The sequence below is a fragment of the Bos mutus genome, chromosome 7 (genome assembly GCF_027580195.1).
Source record: "Bos mutus isolate GX-2022 chromosome 7, NWIPB_WYAK_1.1, whole genome shotgun sequence".
Classification (NCBI taxonomy): Eukaryota; Metazoa; Chordata; class Mammalia; order Artiodactyla; family Bovidae; genus Bos; species Bos mutus.
Window position 1 is genome coordinate 90,675,007 of NC_091623.1, and position 21,867 is coordinate 90,696,873.

General features: G+C 51.2%; 1 protein-coding gene across 1 annotated transcript in view; it reads left to right on the forward strand.

Annotated features, from left to right (window-relative positions):
* The first annotated feature begins 242 nt into the window (after positions 1 to 242).
* PSD2 (pleckstrin and Sec7 domain containing 2) overlaps positions 243 to 21,867 on the forward strand; it is a 75,235-nt gene continuing 53,610 nt past the window's right edge. The window contains exons 1-2 of the mRNA XM_070374448.1: positions 243 to 372; positions 19,632 to 19,770. The gene's annotated coding sequence lies outside the window, so the exon portion shown is untranslated. The remainder of the gene's footprint in view (positions 373 to 19,631; positions 19,771 to 21,867) is intronic.

Genomic DNA, 21,867 nt, shown 5'->3' on the forward strand with positions numbered 1-21,867 from the left:
AGCATACCAGGCTCACCTCAGGGCCTTTGCACTTGCCGCTCCCTCTCTCTGCAGCTCTGGTCTCTCAAATGCTTGGAGACTGACTCTCATTTCTTGGGTCCCACATAAATGTCCCCTCCTCCGGATGGTATGCCTGGCTGTGCTAGCTACTGTCTTCCTGGTGAAGCTGCTCTTACATTTCACTTGATAGGTGATAATTTTGTTTACTTGGTTATTCAGCGTCTTTCTTTCTCCCTCTGCCAGGCGCTGAGCCTCGGGTAGGTGGGCGCCTCGTGTCACACGTTCCCCAGCCTTCAGTGACTGGCAGCACGTAACAGATGCACTACCAAGACAGAGCCCTGCTTTCCCGGAGCTCACAATTCAGTGAGTAAGGTAGGATTAAACAAGCAAATGTTTCAATGCATATTTTTATTTATTATTTTTCATAGTGGTAAGATATATATATAAATATATATAAAATGTTTGTGACCATTTTTAAGTATACAGTTCAGTGACATTGAATCTTTTCACATTGTTGTGTAACCATCACCACCATCTATCTCCAGAACTCTTTTCATTCTTCAAAACTGAACCTCTGTATCCATTAAACAGCTCCCCATTCCTTGCACCCTCTCCAGCCCTGGCAACCACCATTTTCCTTTTTATCCCCAAGAATTTGCCTACGCTATGTAGCTCAAATAAGTGGAATCATGCACTCTTTGTCTTCTTGTGACTGGGTTAGTTTGCTTAGCATAATGTCCTCAAGATTCATCCATTTTGTAGCGTGTATCAGAATTCCGTCCATTTTTATGGCTGAATAATACTCCACTGTATGTATATATTGCCCTTTGTTTATCCATTCTTGTGTCGATGAACACTTGGGTTGCTTCCACCGCTTGGCCGTTGTAAATAATGGTTCTGTGAATGTGGGTGTACACATATCTTCCCAAGACCCTGCTTTTGATTCTTTTGTGTATATACTCAGAGGTGGAATGATAGGATCATATGTTACTTCTAATTTTTTGAGGAATCATCATATTATTTATTACCTCGGTGGCTGCACCCTTTTCCATTCCCGTTAACAGTGCAAAAGGGTTCCAAATTTCTCCACATCTTCACCAACACTTGTTATATTCTGCTTAATTTTTTTAGTAGTCATCCTAATGAGTGTGAGGTGGTATCTCACTGTGGCTTTGATTTGCATTTCTCTAATGATTGGGGTACACATTTTGAAAGAATGTTTGGAGAGAATGGAGGGTAGGGAGCCTTTTAGCTTTGGTGGTCTGGATGAAGGTGGTATTTCAATTGAGGCAGAAGGGAAGGAGGCAGCCAGTGGAGGATCTGGGGGAAAAATATTTTGGGGAGAGAAAATAGTAAGTGAATGGGCTTGATGTGTGAGTGAGTGCTGTATGTTTTTGCTGGAGAAATAGTGAGTAATGGGCAGGCGGGTGGAGGTGGGAGATGTGGTCTGAAGGGTAGACTAGGTTACCCAGGACTTTAGGCCAGGGAAAGGAGTTTGTATTTGCAATTTACAGCAAGCACTGGTTTCCTTAGAGTGTGGGCAAGAGGGGGGCCAAGGGGAAACACAGGGAACAGAGGGATGGATGGATGAAAAAGGGGGCTAATTGGGGGGTGATGTCATTGTATGTGAGTGGGACAGTGTGTGCACACAGGGCTGGTGTGTGCCTGTGTGTGTATGCATGTGGCAGCTTGAGCCATGTGGGTGTTTATGTCCACGTGTGTGTATATTTGTGTGTGTGTGTGTGTGTGTGTCTGTGTGTCTGTGTACATCTCCAGAGGCCCTGAATCATTACTGATCTTTCTCAAGAAGGTGCTATGTTCCCCTACCTCCTGCCCACAATGACCGCCCCAGTCAGCAGGGTGCAGTGTTGCTTCCTGGGCTCCTCCCACCGGCCTGGAACCAGCAAGAAGGATCCAGAGCCATAGCTAGGGGTCGAGACTGACCTCTGTGCATGATGATTAGGCTTTGAAGGTTGGGAGACAAGAGGCTTGTCTGCCTGAGACCAGCAAGGCGGCTAGAGACCCCCGGCCGTACACTGGGTTAGCCGGGCAGGCTGCTGCAGTACCGAGAATGGCCACACGAGGGAAGCCGAGGACGCGGAGCGGAGGCGAGGAGGCGACGGGAGTGAGGGGTGGCCCTGGAACTGTGTGTGCTGAGGGTACAGAGACGCGCTCAGGGCTGGGGAGAACCTCCGTGGGGCTCTGTGGCTTGTTTCTGCTTCCAAGTGACTGTGTCAGTAATTAAAGGCAGCCATGAGCTCCTCGCCATGCCAGTGGCTTTCATTTCATCCTCAGCAACAAACTCTCAGGCCCAGAGAAGTGGAGCCACTTGCCCAAGGTCACTCAGACCAGGCTGGCCTGACCTCACAGCCAGTGCTCTAACCACTGCATACCCTGCATACGTTCATCTGCACATGAGTGCTGGTTTGTTGGTATCTCTTGGCCTTACCTGACCCCGACATTCCCTGTCTCAGTGAGCACGCTCCCTCTTGGTCAGGGCCTGGACAGCCTGGGGAGGGAGACTTGGACTTGAGGCTCCTCCTAGAGGCATCTGGGGAGGAGGGGTTCAGGGGCTCTGGGATGAGCTCAGGTGTATGCCCCCATCACCATGGGAAAAACAACTTATAATAACATCAGTTCCCTTTCTGACCTTTTCCTTGGCTGAGGGCTGGGGGAGCAGTGGGGATGGGAGGCAGTAATGAGAGGCTGAGCCCCTAGCCTGCCTCTGAAGCCCCTGCCCCCTTGGTTGAATCTCACCCAAGCATCAGGCCCAAGTCCCAAGGGCTGTAGGCTGGCAAACAACCAGGGTCTTCAAGAAAACCCGCCAGTGACCTCTCCCTGCATCTAAGTGTGTGACTGAAACCGTTTGGCCATCCTTGGAGAAAAAAATATGGATGGTTTTAACTGAGACCATTGAACAGAGGGGCAGACTGAGGCCCAGAGAAAAACAGGGAGTCATTGAGGGTCATGCAGTAATGCAGCAGCTGAGGCCCTGTGTGTTTTTATCTGGAAAGGGCTAGAGGACCCTAGACAGGGGAATCAGTAAGATATATACCCTCAAAGTGGAGATTGAGGGGCCAGAATGACAGTGATCTGGCCTTCTCCTCCAGAAAGTCCTCCCTGACCATCTCCTCTGCTACCAGTGTTAGAAATGGCCTCAGAGCTCTCCTGACGCTTTGTTTGGACAGGGAAGCTAAAAATGCCCTCTGAGTTACTTTAAGGGATCTCAGATTCCCTTAGTCCATTCTCTTAGTCAGCCTAGAAATCTCTCTAACTCTCCTGACAGGTGCCCATCTTGCTTGCACACCTCATGTGACAGGAAGCTCACTGCCTTAATAGGCAGCCTGTCCTATTGTAGGATAGCTCCTTCTACTGAATCCAAACTGGCCTTACTGTGCTGTCTCCTGGTTGGAACTAGCTCACCCTGTGGAGCATGGAACAGGTGCCCAACTGGCAGCAGAGAGTTCTGTGTCCTCCCACCCTAAGCCAGCCTTCTCTCCAGCTTAGGTGGTCCCGCCTCCCCATAAAAACCTTTCCAGCCCTTCATCTTCTGAGCAGATCTCTACTGGGTTACTCTGGGTGGGAGTGGCTCCTTCTGTGGTGACTACTTCTTTCTCAGTTCACAAGAAAATATGTGTTTGTTGTAGGGAAATTAGAAAATACACAAAAAGAAAAACACCCTCAATCCTGTCACCCAGAGACAACCCCTTTTAGCTCCTTAGGAATTTCCTTCTGGACTGATGCCAGTCCATGTTCATGAAGTTGGAGGTCAAATCTGGTGGTAGGAGGCCTTTTAGGGCAGAAACACAGGTTTGTTCAACTTAACACCTTGATGGGTCATTTGATTGTGAAGACAGTTCTGCTCTGGAAGATTGAGGGAAGGAACAAAGAGAAGGAAAAGATCCTGATAATAAAGAAAGAAGAATTTCCAGTTTCCAGGGGCCATGCTTGAGACGTAGGAGAGTGTTTCTGGAGCTCTGTCCCCAACCACCATTTGCTCCATCACCTTACTCCTCCCCGAGCCTGGGGCGGGCAGCATGGGAGCGGGGAAAACTGGGGTTCCACTGGCAGTAGCCCCCTTTAAAGTGGGGGAGGGAATGAAGGCTGCAATCGTGCACCTCTGGGGAAAGCCTCCCATAAAATCCAGTGAACACTCCCTTTGCCCAAGTCAGGTTGTGAGTCCAGCAGATGGCGCTGGAGTGTGACGGAATTAGGGAGTTCCCAAGCGGAGAAGGCAATGGCACCCCACTCCAGTGCTCTTGCCTGGAAAATCCCATGGACAGAGGAGCCTGATGGGCTGCAGTCCATGGGGTCTCTAGGAGTCAAACACGACTGAGCAACTTCCCTTTCACTTTTCACTTTCATGCATTGGAGAAGGAGATGGCAACCCACTCCAGTGTTCTTGCCTGGAGAATCCCAGGGACGGGGGAGCCTGGTGGGCTGCAGTCTATGGAGTCGCACAGAGTCGGACACGACTGAAGCAGCTTAGCAGCAGCAGCAAGTGGTAGGGCAGGGGAGAGAGGACCGTGCTTGCAGGAGGCAAGACGCAGATGGAAATGGAGAATTTCCTGGAAATAGGGAAACGGAACCAGCTGTGATGAGAAATTAAAACTCCCCAAGGACTCCAGGGCGGAGAAGGCAATGGCACCCCACTCCAGTACTGTTGCCTGGAAAATCCCATGGGCAGAGGAGCCTGGTAGGCTGCAGTCCATGGGGTTGCAAAGAGTTGGACACAACTGAGCGACTTCACTTTCACTTTTCACTTTCATGCACTGGAGAAGGAAATGGAAACCCACTGCAGTGTTCTTGCCTGGAGAATCCCAGGGACGGGGGAGCCTGGTAGGCTGCTGTCTATGGGGTTGCACAGAGTCAGACACGACAGAAGCAACTTAGCAGCAGCAGCAGCAAGGACTCCAGGGATTGGGATGACGTGTGGAGTATCCTGTGTCATGGGCTGGAAACTTAGTGAGGGGAAGGGTAACCCCAGAGAACTGCTTTTCCTTCTCAACTAGTATATACATAGAGAGCATGCCTTCCCACTTCACCAAATGTTTGTGATGCCCCATTTTCATTGCTGCACAATACTCCAGTGCTTAAAGATGCCATGATTTCTCTAACCCCTGCCCTGTTTTAGGATATTTAGGACTTTTTGCCATCATAATTAACGTTGCAGTGAACAATCTTGTAGCTACATCTTTGTCCCCGTCCATCTTTATTTTTTTAAGATAAATTCCTATCAGTGGAACTACAGGTTGAAGAGCAGGAACATCTTTAAGGCTTTTGATGCCACTACTGCTGCTCTTTAGTCACTAAGTCGTGTCCAAGTCTTTGGGGCACCACGGACTGTGGCCCGCCAGGCCCTTCTGTCCATGCGATTTCCCTGACAAGAACACTGGAGTGGGTTGCCATTTCCCTTTCCAGGGGATCTTCCCAACCCAGGGATCGAACCTGAGTCTCCTGCACTGCAAGTGGATGCTTTACCACTGAGCCACCTGAGAAACATTTTGATGCATGTTGACAAATTGGTTTCCAGAAGGTGGCAGCACTTTTGGCTCCTAGTGGGTAACAGCCTTGTGAATGTGTCCATTTCTCTAGACTTTGACCATCAGTTATCTTTTACCCCCAAATTTTATTATTCAGATTTTAAACATACAGAATAGTTGAAAACTTTTTTACAGCAGACACCCGTGTGGCCACCACTCAGACTTGACAATGGGCAGTAGACTGTATTTGGTCTCATCATCTATGCCTCTCTCCTCCCTCCATCAGTTCATTTGCATTTTGGGGGCGTATTTCAAAGTAAGTTGCAGGTACCAGTACATTTCACCCTCCAACCTTCAACATGCATGTCACTAATAGAGTTCAATATTTGTGTATGGTTCTATGCTTCTTTGAGATGAAACACAGATATATTATTGGTTGAGTTTTGACAAATGCATAGACTTATATGCCCTGATTCCTCCAAGATATAGAATATTCCCATCCCTCCAGAAAGTTTCCTAGCCTAGTTCTGCCCATTCTGGACCTTCTTAACAATGGAATCATATGGCTTATTTAATTCACCATGTTGTGGAGATTTGTCCATGTTATGGCATCTAGCAATAGTTTGTTCTTTTTGTTGCTGAGTAGAATTCCACTGTGGATATATAGCAATTGGTTAATCCATTTGCCTCTTGATGGACATCTGGGCTGTTTCCAGTTTGAGGCCATTATAAATAAAGCTGCTATTCTTTGCCCAGAATGAAGCAGGGCAAAGGCTAACAGAGTTTTGCCAAGAGAACACACTGGCCATAGCAAAGTTGTTGAACCCACTTTCAACAACACAAGAGAAGACTACACATGGACATCACCAGATTGTCAATGTCGAAATCAGATTGATTATATTCTTTGCAGCCAAAGATGGAGAAGCTCTATACAGTCAGCAAAAGTAAGACTGGGAGCTGACTGTGGCTCAGATCATGAACTCCTTATTGCCAAATTCAGACTTAAATTGAAGAAAGTAGGGGAAATTGTTAGACCATTCAGATATGACCTAAATCAAATCCCTTACGACTATACAGTGGAAGTAACACACAGATTCAAGGGACTAGATCTGATAGAGTGCCTGAAGAACTATGGACAGAGGTTCATGACATTGTATAGGAGTCAGTGATCAAGACCATCCCCAGGAGAAAGAAATGCAAAAAGGCAAAATGGTTGTCTGAGGTGGCCTTACAAACATCTGTGAAAAGAAGAGAAGTGAAAGGCAAAGGAGAAAAGGAAAGATATACTCATTTGAATGCAGAGTTCCAAAGAATAGCAAGGGGAGATAAGAAAGCCTTCCTCAGTGACCAATGCAAGGAAACAGAGGAAAACAATAGAAGGGGAAAGATGAGAGTCCTTTTCAAGAAAATTAGAGATACCAAGGGAACTTTTCATGAAAAGATGGGCATAATAAAGGACAGAAATGGCATGGACCTAATAGAAGCAGAAGACATTAAGAAGAGGTGGCAAGAATACACAGAAGAACTATACAAAAAAGATCTTCATGACCCAGATAAGCACGATGGTGTGATCATTCACCTAGAGCCAGACATCCTGGAATGTGAAGTCAAGTGGGTCTTAGGAAGCATCACTGCAAACAAAGCTGGTGGAGGTGATGGAATTTTGGTTGAGCTATTTCAAATCCCACAAGATGATGCTGTGAAAGTGCTGCACTCAGTATGCCAGCAAATTTGGAAAACTCAGCAGTGGCCCCAGGACTGGAAAAGGTCAGTTTTCATTCCAATCCCAAAGAAAGTCAATGCCAAACAATGCTCAAACTGTCGCACAATTGCACTCATCTCACACACTGGCAAAGTAATGCTCAAAATTCTCCAAGCCAGGGTTCAACGGTATGTGAACTATGAACTTTCAGATGTTCAAGCTGGATTTAGAAAAGGCAGAGGAGCCAGAGATCAAATTGCCAACATCCATTGGCTCATCGAAAAAGCAAGAGAGTTCCAGAAAAACATCTGCTTTATTGACTATGCCAAAGCCTTTGTGTGGATCACAACAAACTGGAAAATTCTTCAAGAGATGGGAATACCAGATCACCTGACCTGCCTCCTGAGAAATCTGTATGCAGGTCAAGAAGCAACACTTAGAACTGGACACGGAACAACAGACTGGTTCCAAATTGGGAAAGGAGCACATCAAGGCTGTATATTGTCACCCTGCTTATTTAACTTATATGCAGAGTACATCATGAGAAATACTGAATTGGATGAAGCACAGGCTAGAATCAAGACTACCGGGAGAAATATCAATAACCTCAGATATGCAGATGAAACCACCCTTATGTCAGAAAGCAAAGAAGAACTGGAGAGCCTCTTGATCAAAGTGAGAGAGGAGAGTGAAAAAGTTGGCTTAAAACTCAACATTCAGAAAACTAATATTGTGGCATCTGGTCCCATCACTTCATGGCAAATATTTGGGGAAACAGTGAGAAACTTTATTTTTTTTGGCTCCAAAATCACTGCAGATGGTGACTTGCAGCCATGAAATTAAAAGACACTTGCTCCTTGGAAGAAAAGTTATGACCAACCTAGACAGCATATTAAAAAACAGAGACATTATTTTGCCCACAAAGGTCTGTCTAGTCAAAGCTATGGTTTTTCCAGTAGTCATGTATGGATGTGAGAATTGGATTATAAAGAAAGCTGTGTGCCAAGGAATTGATGCTTTTGAACTGTGGTGTTGGAGAAGACTCTTAAGAGTCCCTTGGACAGCAAGGAGATCCAACCAGTCCATCCTAAAGGAAATCAGTCCTGACTATTCATTGGAAGGACTGATGCTGAAGCTGAAGCTCCAATATTTTGGCCACCTGATGTGAAGAACTGACTCATTGGAAAAGACCCTGATGCTGGGAAAGATTGAAGGCAGGAGGAGAAGGGGACGACAGAGGATGAGATGGCTGGATGGCATCACCGACTCAATGGACATGAGTTTGAGTAAACTCCAGGAGCTGGTGATGGACAGGGAGGCCTGGCATGCTGCAGTCCATGGGGTCGCAAAGAGTTGGACACGACTGAGTGACTCAACTGAACTGACTCTTGTATAAGTCTTTGTGTGAACATATGTTTTCATTTTTCTTGAGTACCTAGGAGTGGAATTGCTGGGTCATAGGGTAGGTGTGTATTTAGTTTTATAAGAAACCACGCAACCTTTTTACAAAGTGGTTATACCATTTTACACTCCATCCAACAAAGAATGATCTTCACCACTGAGTTCGATGCTTCAAACACAATGGGCTTGTTATCTCCTTGGTTTTGGATGCTATACCTCAGTGAATTCCACTGAAGGTCATAAGGACAGGCTTGGCTGCCATTGCCCGGGCAATCAGCTGGACACTTGGGGCTGTTTCTCATGGACAGGTGAATGGATGGGTGCCCAGCTAGGTCTTCCTGACCTTGAACTTGTACAATTGCTTTGTTGGAATTTGAACGTTGGCTTTTCCATTTGTCCTCATTAAATTTCATTTTGTTGGTTTTCACTTAACCATCCAGCTAGTCCTGATAAGGATGACGGTGGCAAACTCACACACACAATGTGCCAAAAAAAAAGTGAAAAGGGGGGATCATTCAGTCATGCTTGACTCTTTGTGACCCTATGGACTGTAGCATGTCAGCCTCCTCTGTCCATGGAATTCTCCAGGCAAGGATACTGGAGTGGGTAGCCATTCCCTTGTCTAGGGAGTCTCTCTGACCCAGGGATGGAGTCCATGTCTCCTGCTTTGCAGGCAGATTCTTTACCATTTGAGCCAGCAGGAAAGCCCCCACCACATGCCAGATGCTGAGCTAACTCATTCAGGCCTGCAAACAATCCTACTGAGGAGCTGCTGTTATCCTCATTTTGTTGTTGTAGTTTTAGTTGCTAAGTTATGTCTGACTCTTTCGACCCCATGGACTGTAGCCTGCCAGGTTCCTTTGTCCATGGGATTTCCCAGGCAAAATTACTGGAATAGGTTACCATTTCTTTCTCCAGGGGATCTTCCTGACCCAGGGATTGAACCTGTGTCTCCTGCACTGCAGGAAGATTCTTTACTGATGAGCTACCAGGGAAGCCCTATTCCCATTTTAGGCATCATGACATTGAAGCACAGGTTAAGTAACTTGTCCAAGATGACCCAGTCATAAATGCGGGGAACAGAACCACGTAGTTTGGATCCAGACATTGTGGTCTTAACCAGTCACTTTTTTGCCTCTTTTTGGCTTCAGATATCATTTCCCCCCATCTTCCACTTTCTCTTAGCACACTAATCATGCTTCTAGGTCTTCCAGATTATTGGTTAAAAAGCAAAATCAGGGAGTTCCCTGTTGGTCCAGTGTTGGTTAGGATTCTGTGCTTTCACTGCTGAGGGGCTGAGTTCGCTCTCTGGTTAGGAAACGGAGATCCCACAACCCATACAATGTGCCCAAAAAAGAAAAAAGCAAAGCCCCAAATTCTATGGACGAGATAAACCCAGGGCCCTGGACAGACCTCAGCAGCAGGCTCTAGGTCTCCTCTGCTACGCTGTGTTTCCCTTCATCTGTTGGGTTCTCAAGCTGTCTCCACCTTTCGGCTCTTATGAATAATGCTGCTGTCAAGCTTGTTAATTCTTATTTCATAATACCTTTCTCATCAGGTTCCCCTCAAGCATCCTCACTATGATGGCTCCCATCAAGGTCCTTAGTTAGGGACATCTGTTTTGCTAAATCCAGTGGTCTTTCCCATCTCATGTGATCCATCAGGAGCACCTGGCTTGGTCCATCTCCTCCTTCCTTGATATGGTTTCTTCATTTGGTGATGGGATCCCACATTCTCCTGCTTTTCCTCTGCCTCTTGGGGTGTTCCTTCCCCCCTCTTTTGGTGCTCTCCTTTCCCCCATCCACCTCTGTGTATGGAAAGCCCTCTGACATGCCCCACCTGACTCCTTGGCGGCCTTCATGACTTTTCCCGAATGCCCGTCTCTAGCCCGGACCTTTCTGACGTATCTGCCTGTCTATCTGACATCTCCACTTGGGTGGCCAACTGATGCCGCAACTCTCACCTGTCCTCCTCAAACCTTTACTTCCCCACCTTAGTTTCCGGCGACTCGATCCTTCCTGTCGTTCAGATCCTCACATTTTGTTCACTCTTGATTCCTTTTTCCTCTGATGCCCCACACCCAATCCCTCAACTCATCTTATTGGCTTTAACTTCAAAATATATCCAGAGTCTGCCCACTTTTTACCAGCTCCACTGCTATCACTCTGGTCTGGGTTCCCACCAACTCTACCGTGGAATTCTGCAGTGGCCTCACTGGTCTCCAGGCTCAGCCCTGATCCCTCCTATCTATCTCCAACATAGTGGCCAGAGGGGTCCTTTAAACATATACATCAAATCAGGTTAGTTCTTTGTCCTAAATTTTGGGCGGCTTCCTATGTCACTCAGGTTCAAAGTCCTTACAGTGGCCTCCAAGGCCCGGTGTCCCCTGGACCCTTCTCTGCCTCATCTCTACTCTCCCCTTGCTGCCTTTGCTCCTAGCTGTTCCAGAAGCATGCCCAGCACTCTAACCTCAGGGCCTTTGCACTGGCTCTTCTTGTTCCTTGGGACTCTCCTCCCCTAGATAGCTACATGACAAATTCTTTTTACCTCTTTCTTGTTTGTGCTCGAATTCACCTTCTCAGGGTGTCTAACAGCAGTTCTCCATTTAAAGTTTCAACACCCCTCACCCTGTCCACCCTCCTGACTCCTCCTGCGGTGCCCTATTTCTCCTGTAGTTCTCGTCATTGTCTATACCATTATAAATTTCACTTATTTGTTGTGTCCATTGTCTCCCCCACATTAGCAGTGCTTTTAGGGGGCAAGGGTTTCCTCCTCTTTTGTTTACTGATATCATTTGCCAGAAGTGAATATGTAATGCCCCAACAACAGTTTGTTGAATGAAGGAAGGAAGAAAGAAAGTAGGATAATTTAGGAAGGGGTCTGCAATTTAAAAATGAGTTGGAGTCAAGAAAAGGTGGGCTTTCGCCAGGGCCAGGTGTTGTGGACATCAGGGCTGTTTACTGTGTAGCAGCAGGGATCCTGTGACTCCTAACCCCTGTTACCCTTTGGAACCTTCCCCTTCCCACCATCAGTCCCTAGAGACTGCCTGGGGCTGATCCCACTCCTCACTCCAAGGCAGGCAGTGGCTCCTTAGGCTACAGTGACTAGCTCAGGGCTGGGCATATTTTGTTGGCCAGGGCAATGAGACTGAACCCTAAGACTTTTGCTTACATTCTTGGCATTGGGCAGGCTTCTTCCCTCAAAGCTAGATGGGTGCTCAGAGCTGCCTGAGCCACACTGGGCTGCAGATGTGGAAAAAGGTCACTGTTAGGGCCTGGATTTGATACTTGCTGCAGCTGGATCTACACCTGGACTTTTCATTTGAGCCCCATTTCACTGAGGCCAGTTTCTGTCACTTGCAGCCACTGACACTGTGCCTGCCTGAGCTCCTGAACTAGGAGGTGAGGAAGGGGCTGGGTAGGGTCAGCAGGGGTCCATCCCAGATGAGAAGGGTTTAGCGCATGGAGGGCACCCAATGATCAGTGCTGAAAAGGGGGAAATGGGAACAGATTTGCCTTGATCCAGCCAGAGAGGAGCTCTCAAACTGTCAGGAGAGAAGGACATGGGCACTCATGAGGTGAGAAAGACTGAGGAATCCCTTCACACAAGCTGCAAGCTAAGCTGAGATGGATTGCACCTAAGGTTGGGGAGGGAAGTGGGAAGCAGGATGTCTTCCCTAATAGAGCTCATTCCAGAGCTGCCAGTTCCCCATCACCTCCAGTGCAGGAGGAAGAGCCCAATTAAAATACACCAGGGACAAAGTGCGTACCAGGGGGTGGAGTGTGGGCTCTTTTCCATTAGAGGTATATTTTGCCCTGCTGCTGCTGCTGCTGCTGCTGCTAAGTCGCTTCAGTCGTGTCCGACTCTGTGCGACCCCATAGACAGCAGCCCACCAGGCTCCCTATCCCTGGGATTCTCCAGGCAAGAACACTGGAGTGGGTCGCCATTTCCTTCTCCAATGCATGAAAGTGAAAAGTGAAAGTGAAGTCGCTCAGTTGTGTCCGATTCTTCACGACCCCATGGACTGCAGCCTACCAGGCTCCTCCGTCCATGGGATTTTCCTAGGTCACTTATTTTTCCTAGCTTCAGTGCCTTTCTGGGTAAAATGGGCTGAATCATGTCCACCTCATAGGGTTTCCGTGTGGGTGAAATGAGATAATGTGTGAAATGAGATAATGCGAAGAACTTAGCATGAACCTGGCTCACATAACAGTCTTAATAAAAGTCATCTGCTGTAATTGTTACCCGAGGTCTCAGCCCATGGTTGTGCATGGTGGTGCAGGCGCAATCCTTATAAGCACCAGCAGATGGCGCCCCGACCTCAAAAGAACCCATTCCTGAACTGTTTTCTGAAGGGCTGCGAGAGGGGATGGGCGGGGCGGCCTCTCGTTTCTCAATCAGTTAGACTCCTGCCTTCCCGAGTGCGCTGGGGAGAAGTGACTGGCACGCCCCTCAGTTCCAAGAAAGAGGGGCCTGGATCACCATAGGATAATCAGTAGAGCCTCAGTTTTCCATCTGTATTGCGGAAGAGCATGGATTTTGGAGACGGCCTGAACCAAGTTAAGGAAATACTTAGGTTGGTGCAGGTAAAGGACTTTCAGAATGAGCAAGCATCCCAGGACCGAGGTTGGTTACAGAGGTCCTGCGACTGGACCTTGGGGGCGCAGCTGAGCCTGGTGCTGAGGCAGAGCGATGGCCCATATGACCTCTATTCGCTTCCTTTCTGGATGAGTGAGAGAGAGAGGAAACCGGCTGCCCGGCACGGAGGACCCAGAACGGTGCGTGGCCCTATGACGCGAGACGCTCTGGTAATTCTGAGTCGGGCCAGCAGAGGGAGACCGAGACCCCTTGTGGACCCCGCTCTGCTCCCCTTCTAGCCCGGAGCTCGCCCTCCCTGGACCATCCCCGTTGGCCGTGCCTCCCCGGGCAGGAGTTGACATGTCCCTTTGCTTTGAAAAAGCCTTTTCCTCTTCTTTCTGGCTGGGCTTCCTGGGGCAACGTGTGGGGTGAGGGGAAGGGTCAGATTCAACCCTAACTCTGAGTCCCAGCTGAGCCCCATCCCCTGGACCTCAGTGACTTGGATGGGATCTACTGGCCATTCTCATCCTAGCAGCCCCCACTTCCTAAGATGGGGTGTTGTGAGCTCCCCAGAGGGTAAGGATTTGGGGGAGCAGGAGATCCTTTTCCTAAGCCCCCATTAATCCAGGCCTGGATGGCCAGCTGGACCTCCGGAAGCAGGGGGCGCACCCCATCCCACCCTGGCCAGTTCCCGGCATTCTCCTTGGACTGGCTCCCAGAGGCCCACAATGGCCCTCAGACAAAGTTCTGGGCCGGGCTTTGCCTGTGCCCGGGGCCTGGGGCCGGCTGTCTCTAGGCACTGAGAGTCCCTGGCACTCCTTGTGGGGCTTTGTCCACCGGCCCTGGACCAGTACTGGCAGGGCCACATGTGCTGGGGGAGGGAGGGGGCCAGGCAGCTCTCAGAGCCTGAGTGGCCTCCCTTCCCTCCTGCACGTGGCCTTGCTGTCCTCCAGGGGACCTTCTCTCTACTTCATCTTGCTCACCCTGCCTTCTCCTCTTGGCTGTAAGCCTCCCCTTCTTCGGGGCATGCTCCTATTCTACTACTCATTTATTCATTCTACTCATTTATTCATTCATTTGTTCCCATCATTCAATACCTGTTGAGCTCCAGCTATACTCCAGGCCCCTACTAGATGCTGGGGATCCAGTAATAACAAGATACACAGTTTCTGCCCTTTTTGGAGTTCACAGTCTGGGTGAGACTGAAGGCAGGAGACTAGTAACATCCATACCTAAAATTTGTTTTCATCTTGTGATAAATGGAGAGAAGCAGATAAGTTGCCTGCCCCAGGAAGCTCCACCTACAGAGACATTTCCCCTGGGAAATCACTGCTAGGCTGTGAGCTGTGGAGGGAAGATCTTCATTCAGGCCCTGTACCCCACTCTCCCGGGCCTGGCATACAGGCACACAGTAGGTGCCCAGTAAATGTTGAATGAATGGATGAATCATTAGCTTCATAGTGGGGGGGGGTGCTGCCAAAGAGAATGGTCTTTTCACATTCCACTTCCTCCCAGTTAACCCAGGAATTGCAGGTAATGTTGGGGCTCTACAGACAAGAACCTGGGGCTCCCAGGAGTCCACCTCTGGCCACTCTGATTCCTTGCCTCTCCTCACTGCACAGCATTCCTACCTTGGGCCCTGTCAGAGTCCCATGGGCCATGCGTGTGTTTGTCCATTACCTCTCATGAATCCATTCTTGGGCTTTATCACCTTTTTGGTGGCTATCACGTGCTGGCCCTGGGCTCAGGAGGAGCTGGGGATCCAAAGAGGTGGGAGAAGCGTCCATGCCCCCCTGGACCATCCAGTCCAGACAGTAATGGCACAGTGTAGCATGTGCCATGATGAGGGAAGAGGATGGCACGGTTACAGAAGTGACAGAACAAATTTCCTGCCCTCCTGGAGCTTATGGTCCAGTGATGGTAGTGGAGGGAGACAGACAGTAACCAGAATAAGCGAGGGAACACACATGTGTGTTATGGAAGAAAGGGAAGCAGCTGAAGGGGAAGGGAGGGAGTAGGATTTTAGATAGGGTGGCTGGAGAAGGTGACATTTGAGCAGAGAGCTGAAGGGGGTCAGGGGTGAGTCATGCAGCTACCTGGGGGAGGATGTCTCAGGCACCAGGAATAGCACATGCAAATGCCCTGAGGTGAGAGTGTGCCTGGTATGTTAGAGGAACAATCAGGAGGCCAGGGTGGCTGGACAGGTATGAGATTAGAGAGGTGACTGGGGGCAGATTGTAGTAGGACCTTGCAGCAAGACTTGGCTTGAGTCTTAGTGACAAGGGAGCCATTTGAAGATTTTGAGCAGAGGAATAACATGAGCTGACTTACACTGAACACGATCCCTTCAGCTGCAGTGTTGGGAATGTTGATAGTGGGGCTGTGTGGAAGAAGGAAGGGACCAGGTAGGAGGTTACAGTAATAATCCTGGTGAGAGAGGATCGAGCCAGGCAGTGGCATTAGAGCTGATAACAAGTGGCTGCTCTGACACTGCTTTGAAAATAAATCCCATGGGATTTTTTGAGGGCTTGGATGTGGGGGCTGAGAGAAGGAGAGGCAAAGATAACTCCCAGGTCTTCTGCCTGAGCTGAGGGGGGGCTCAGCTGACATGGGCTGCGATGAGGAAGGTTTGGTTGGGTTAAGTTGGAGCTGCTCTTTGGACATCCTAGTGGACCCTTCAGACCAGCAGTTGAGTGTGTGGGTCTGACTTCAGGGGGAAAAGGTTGGAGCTTAAGAATCATGCAGTGAGAATCATCAAGGTTTAGATGGGCCTTGAAGCCAAGGTGGGCTCAGCATGGTAGTGCAAGGGGGAGAAGACAGAGGCCTGAGCCCTGGGGCACATTGGCATTTGGAGGTGGTGGGGGATGAGGAATCACCAAAGGAAAAGAAGAAGGCATAGCTGGAAAGAGGAGGAGAACCAGGGCAGTGTGGGTCCTAAAAGACAAGAGGAGAACATATTTCTGGGAGAAGGGGGTGATCAACTATGTCAAATGCTGCCAATAACCTAAGACAAGGTTTGAGAATTGACTTCTGGATTTGCATTGTACTGGTCACATAGGACCACTATCGAGTCCCTTTGGACAAATACTGGGAAGAAGGTGGCCCTTCCTGGAGACCCGGCTATGCAGGCATACAAAGGGAGACCCCTCAGTGTAAAGGGAAAGGTGTCTCTCTCTCGGTCACAGGTAACTTTGCAGCAGGCACACAGCATGGTGAGAGGGCAGCAGGCTGGATTTCAGCTCTCTCCACCGCTTTGCACCATGGGGGCCTTGTGCAGTGCCCAACCTGGACATCTGTCCCCAGCAGCTGTGCTGGTGTTGGTGGAGTGAGTGTGGATGAGAGGATGAGAGTTGGCTTGGAGTGTGCTCATGAGGGATTGGTAGAGGAATTGGAGAGTGTGCACAGCTTTTTAAGGAGCTTTGTTGTAGCAGGCTGAAGAAAAGGGGACAGTGACTGGAAGGGGCTACAGGGATGAGCGGAATCCACCAAGTGAGAGTGGGTGAAGGGGAAGACATCCAAGCCAGGGGACCCACGTATGCAAAGTGAGGTCATTAGGAGTGGTTGGGATGTAGCAGGATCCTAAATGTCACATTTGAGGTGGGAGGTATCAGGAGAGGATGCTGGACTGGTGGGCTTAAGCCTCTGTCTTGGGGGTGGGGTTGGAGCACAGCTAGGCATACAGTAGGTACTCATTGAGTGCACTGGGATTTCTCAGGGAATCCCTTCCCAGTCTCTCCTCCAGGCCTCAGTCTCCTGGCTGGCAGATGGGAGAATTGGATGTTTCAAGTGTTCTCTGAGCCAGGGCTAGACCTGAATGCCTTCCCCTAGTTAGTAGGTCTCAGGTCCTGGCCTCTTCTCCTCCCTGGATGCCACACCTTGTCCAGGCTGAGGAAGAGTAGAGGCCTCGCAGTGGCAGAGGCTGTGGTGGGCTGGGTGGGCTGGGAACTGCGTCTCCTGCCCCATCCAGCCTTTAGGAGCACCTTCCTGAGACTCCTCCTCAGGAGGAGAGGGAGAAGTTGCTGATTCTCCCTTCCTAGAGGGATGTCAGGGAATACAGAGCATTTTGGCTGCTGGTTGGGGGGACGCTGACCTTGTTCTCTTTCAAGGTAAAAGTGGCTACAAGGAATAGTAACGGTAACCCTCTGCCCATGTGCACGGCACCCAAAGCGCTCTCTCACTCAGAGCTCACCTGGGGCCTTGTGACTGTCCCTTGTAGCCCTTTGAGCTAGTCCCACTGGACATGGGAAAATGAGGCTCAGGGAGGGGATACAGCTGCCCGTGGCCACGCAGCCAGGAAGCAGCCGTGGCCAGACTAGAACCTGGGTTTCCTGTCTCTGGCCAGCTCGTGCCCCCTGCAGCAGGCCCCCAGAGTTTGGAAGGTTGGGGAGCAGATCCCGCCCAGGGACTAGGTTCTGGTACCAATCTGGCCCAGATCAAGTGCAGAGAGAGCAGGACCTTCCCTCTGTTTTCTCTTTCCACATGTAGTTATTAAGCCGTACTGCGTATGAGGTGCTGAGGGTGCACTGTGAACAAGGCAGACCTGTGTTCAAGGGGTCAGAGTCTGTTCAGGTAGAGATGAAATAATCCAATCCATGAGTTGTTGTTGTTCAGTCTCTCAGTTGTGTCTGACTCTTTGCAACCCCATGGACTGCAGCATGCCGGGCTCCCTGTCCTTCACTATCTCCTGAAAGTTTCTCACTTTCTCTTAACATCTGTTTCTTTGCATGAGAAATAGAGATAGTGATGTCTGTACTGCAAAACCACTGGGAGGGTTAGATGGGGAGTCACATAGGAAGCACCCAGCATCACAGTGCAGTGTTCCACAGACAGAGGCCAATGATACTATTGACACGCTGCTGTTCAGTCTCGAAGTCATGTCCAGCTCTTTGTGACTCCAGGAACTGCAGCATGCCAGGCTTCCCTCTTAACTGCTCAGCTGTGTCTATAGGATCAGACCTCCTGGCTTATGCTTTTGGAGTCTTAAGTTTCCTCATCTGTAAAATAGGTTGTAGGACTGTTTTGAGGGTGAACTCTAACACGTGGAAAGCATTTAGTATGGACTCTGGAACATGGGAGATGCACTGTTAATAGCAGAAGTGTCACCAGGGTGGATGAAACCCCAGCTCCAGCTGTACCCCAGATGAAGCAGGAGGAGACTGATCGCAGCTCAGACCCTGTGCCTCTAGTTGCTGGAAGCAGGGATTTGAGCATTGGGTAGGAGTTCGTTGAGCACAGCGGGATCAAGGCCTGATGGAGCAGAGGGTGGAATACTTGCAAAGACGTGGAGGTGGGAAGGAGTTGGGTGTAATGAACAGTCCTTGGGGGCTGGAGTGGAAGGAGACGGGTAGAGAGTGGCTTCCTTGTGGTAGGCTGGACTATAATCTGATCTCCCTTCTCTGTGGCACGGGGTCTGCTCACCCTCCCTGGCTTCTCACAGCTCCTGTCTCCCCAGATCCCTGTGCGGGGCGGGGGGAGGGGGCCTTTATCACCCCCCTGAGAAGTGGAATCTTGCTCTGTAGGAGGCTCACAGCCAGCATGTTCTTTTTAGTGTGTAGCCCAAGCACAATTCTGTCAACCACCTCCTCAGAGCTAGGGTCCTGGGCTGGGGGAGGGCTCCCCAGTGGTGACTAGCAGCGTCTGTGGGGCAGCACTGGGCTCCTGATTGGCACTGAGACTCTGCACTCCTCGCCCCCCCCCATCTGTCCCCCTCCTCCCTCTCTCCTGCACCCCTCCTCACTGCATTCCTTGCAGCTCTGTCTGGAGACCCCTTCTCTTCTTACCCCTATAGCCCAGGTCTGTCCGTCCCTCTGTCTGTCCCAGTAGGTCTGGAGGTAGGGAGGGAGGGCTCAGCCTCCCTGTCTCTGGGATCTTCCACCATGGTTCCTGCACTCCTCCTTCCTCTCTGTCCTTTGGGTCTCCCTGGGCATGTGTGTGTGTGTGTGTGTGTGTGTGTTGTGTGTGTGTTGGGGGATGTGGAGGGCAAGGAGTCAGACCACAGACCAGGGGGAGGGCAAGAACCCGCTCTCTCCTTCACCTCGAGGAGGGTGGATCCCGAGGGCTCAGGGTCTGGGGCCCTAGGGTCCGGCTGAGCGGGCCGGTTGGGTCTGGCCGCCTGGCCGGGGGTTGGAGGACCGCCGGAGCTGCCTGGGCTCGGAGGGGGGGCGGAACCTCGCAGCGCTCCCCTCCCCCACTTTCTTAAAGGGCCGGCGCGGGCTGGTGCGGGACGGGTCTGGCCGCCTCTTCTCAGCGGCGGGTCGGGTTGCGCGATCCGGCCCTCAGTGCAGAGAGGCGGGCAGGCGGGCGGGCGGCCTCGGTGGCCGCTGTCGCCTCGCGGATCCGTTCCTCCCGCCCCCGCCCGCAGTGCCCCCGCCCTTCCCCGCCCTTCCCGCTCCTCCCTCCCTCCTTCTCCCCTTCCTTCCCTCCCTCCTGCCTTCCGTCCCCCCCATCTCTGCTCTGCTTCTCCACAGCCGCGGCTCCGACACCTGAACGGGTAGCAGTGAGCGCGGGAGCCCCGACAGGCGGTGGCGGAGCGGGACGGCCGGTCCACGGTAGCCTCTTCATGGCCCCGCCGTGAGAGGCTGGACCCAGCGACCGGGAGCAGGAGCGGTGAGTGGGGCCGCGCGGGGCCACCTTGTCCCCAGGGCCGGCGTGTTCCCGGACCCCGCCCCTCCCGAAGCCGGGCTGGGGGCCGGGGGGGGGGCTGCTGGGGTTGGGGGGCTGCATGCTGGGTGGCGGCGCGGCCCTCCGCCCTCCGTGCCCGCCTGGGTCTGCTAACAAAGCTACATTGCGAGATCAATTCCGTGGCGGCTGGAGCATCCGAAGGATACGGTTGTCATGGAGATGGGGCCGAAAGAGGAAGCCCGGGATGGCAGAGTCTGGGCCAGGGAGAGAGGGCACCGCTAGAGAGCCCCAGGCCAGCCTGCAGGGAGGATTAGGGCTGGCAGCCCAATTGTCCCCTGATGCCCCCTCCCCATTTGTCTAATCCGAGTGTATATGTGTACCTTGATGGGGTGCCAGTGGGAGCTTGGTGGCCAGGGACCTGGGGTGTTCAGTGCCAGGCCTGCTGGCAGCCACCTTTACCACGGAGCAGCTTTGAGGATTTATTTCTCTTTCCAGTTTCCCAACTTTGACAGCCTGGCTTGGCGGCCAGGCCTCAGCGCTCCCAGCTCTGCCGCTGAGCAAGGCTTGTATGGGGGCGTGGCAGGCAGCAGCGGGTAAAGCACATAATGGCTATGGCAGCTGCAGGGAAGGAGGGGTCCTCGGAGTCGCTGGTGGGGCTGGGGTGGGGCAGGGAGTCCAGATGTGGGGACCCTCTGCCTGATACAACCCCCCACACCCAGAAGGATGTATTCTAACTCTTGCTGTCCCTGGAGGACCTGGGGGCTCCCTGAGTCAGAACTGGGGGCATTGTCTCTGCACCGGTCCAGGGGGCTGCTGCCTCAGCCCATCCCTTCATCTTAGGGCCATCGTGGGGGGCCCTGGGAGAGAACTGGGGACATCAGCCACAATGGAAGTGGGTCTGAGAATTCTTGACAAGCTCAGGATAAACCAGGCTGAACTCGATGAGCGGGTGAATGAGGAGCAAGTAGAGGGTTCAGGGCTCAGCCAGGGTCAGTGGGCAGCCTGGGCTCGGGGAGAGGCATTTGGACTTTCCTGGGTTCTCCAGCTCCTTCTTTCAGACCTTAGAAACAAGAGCTGCTTAATGGAGGATACTCAGCTCGAAGTAGAGTGGGGAAGGGGCATTGGGATCACCTCCAAGCCTAGTCTGTTGCCCTGGGCAGATATAGTCATTTTCCACCTCTTCCTTGAGAGGTTAGAAATACCGCCTCCCAACGACACTGCAAATTCTATGACCTGTGATCTCTCAATCAGCAAAATGGGCCAGAAGCCCTCTTTACTCACCTCACATCTCTCACGTCACACCCACTTTCCCTCTCAAAAGCCCCCTATCCCCAGCCTATGGTGAGAGACAGTGCCTTTTGAATGGGGCTACTGCAGAGTTTGGTCCTGGTGGAAACAGGGCAGGTCCCCAGGTCATGGCTGAACCAGAGGGTTCCACACAGTAGGATGAGTGGGTGGGTGGTGGCCCAGCTCAAGAGAGGAGGGTGACTGGAAAGCCCTTGGAAGGCCTCCCTTGCTGGTGCCTTTGAAGGGAGGGACTAAAGCCACAGTGCTTGGGTGGCTTGTGCCTTGTAGTCCCAGAAGTGCCAGGAGCCTGAGGGGCTTCTGACAAATGGAGGTCTCTAGGCAAAAGGTATGTATATATGGGTGTATATATATATATTCATACAGTGAGTGTCCACTGTATGATTAGGTGTGACAAGACAAAAAGTTACAGGGGAGGAAGGGAGTGGAGGGGGACACTCTAAAGAAGGGAGCTCAGGGCTGGGTGTGGAGGCACAGGGGGTCACAGGAAAGGGCAGTTCTCACGCAGCAGCCCGAGGGGCTTCCCTCCTGCTTGTCCTGGTCTGACAGCTACGGGTATGTGCTCCCCAGCTGATCTGACCCTGAGTGTTTCCTGAAGTGGGGGGTGGAGCAATTAGCTGGAAAGAAGGACTTGCTGCTGCTCTTGGAAGGACTGAGAGGGCTGGGGGGACATGATGTCACCCAGCTTCCATACTCATGCATGGCCACGGTGCTCAATACTCTTCTACACAGGGAAGTACGCCCATTGTTTCTGTTTAGTGGATACTTAGGCTCAGG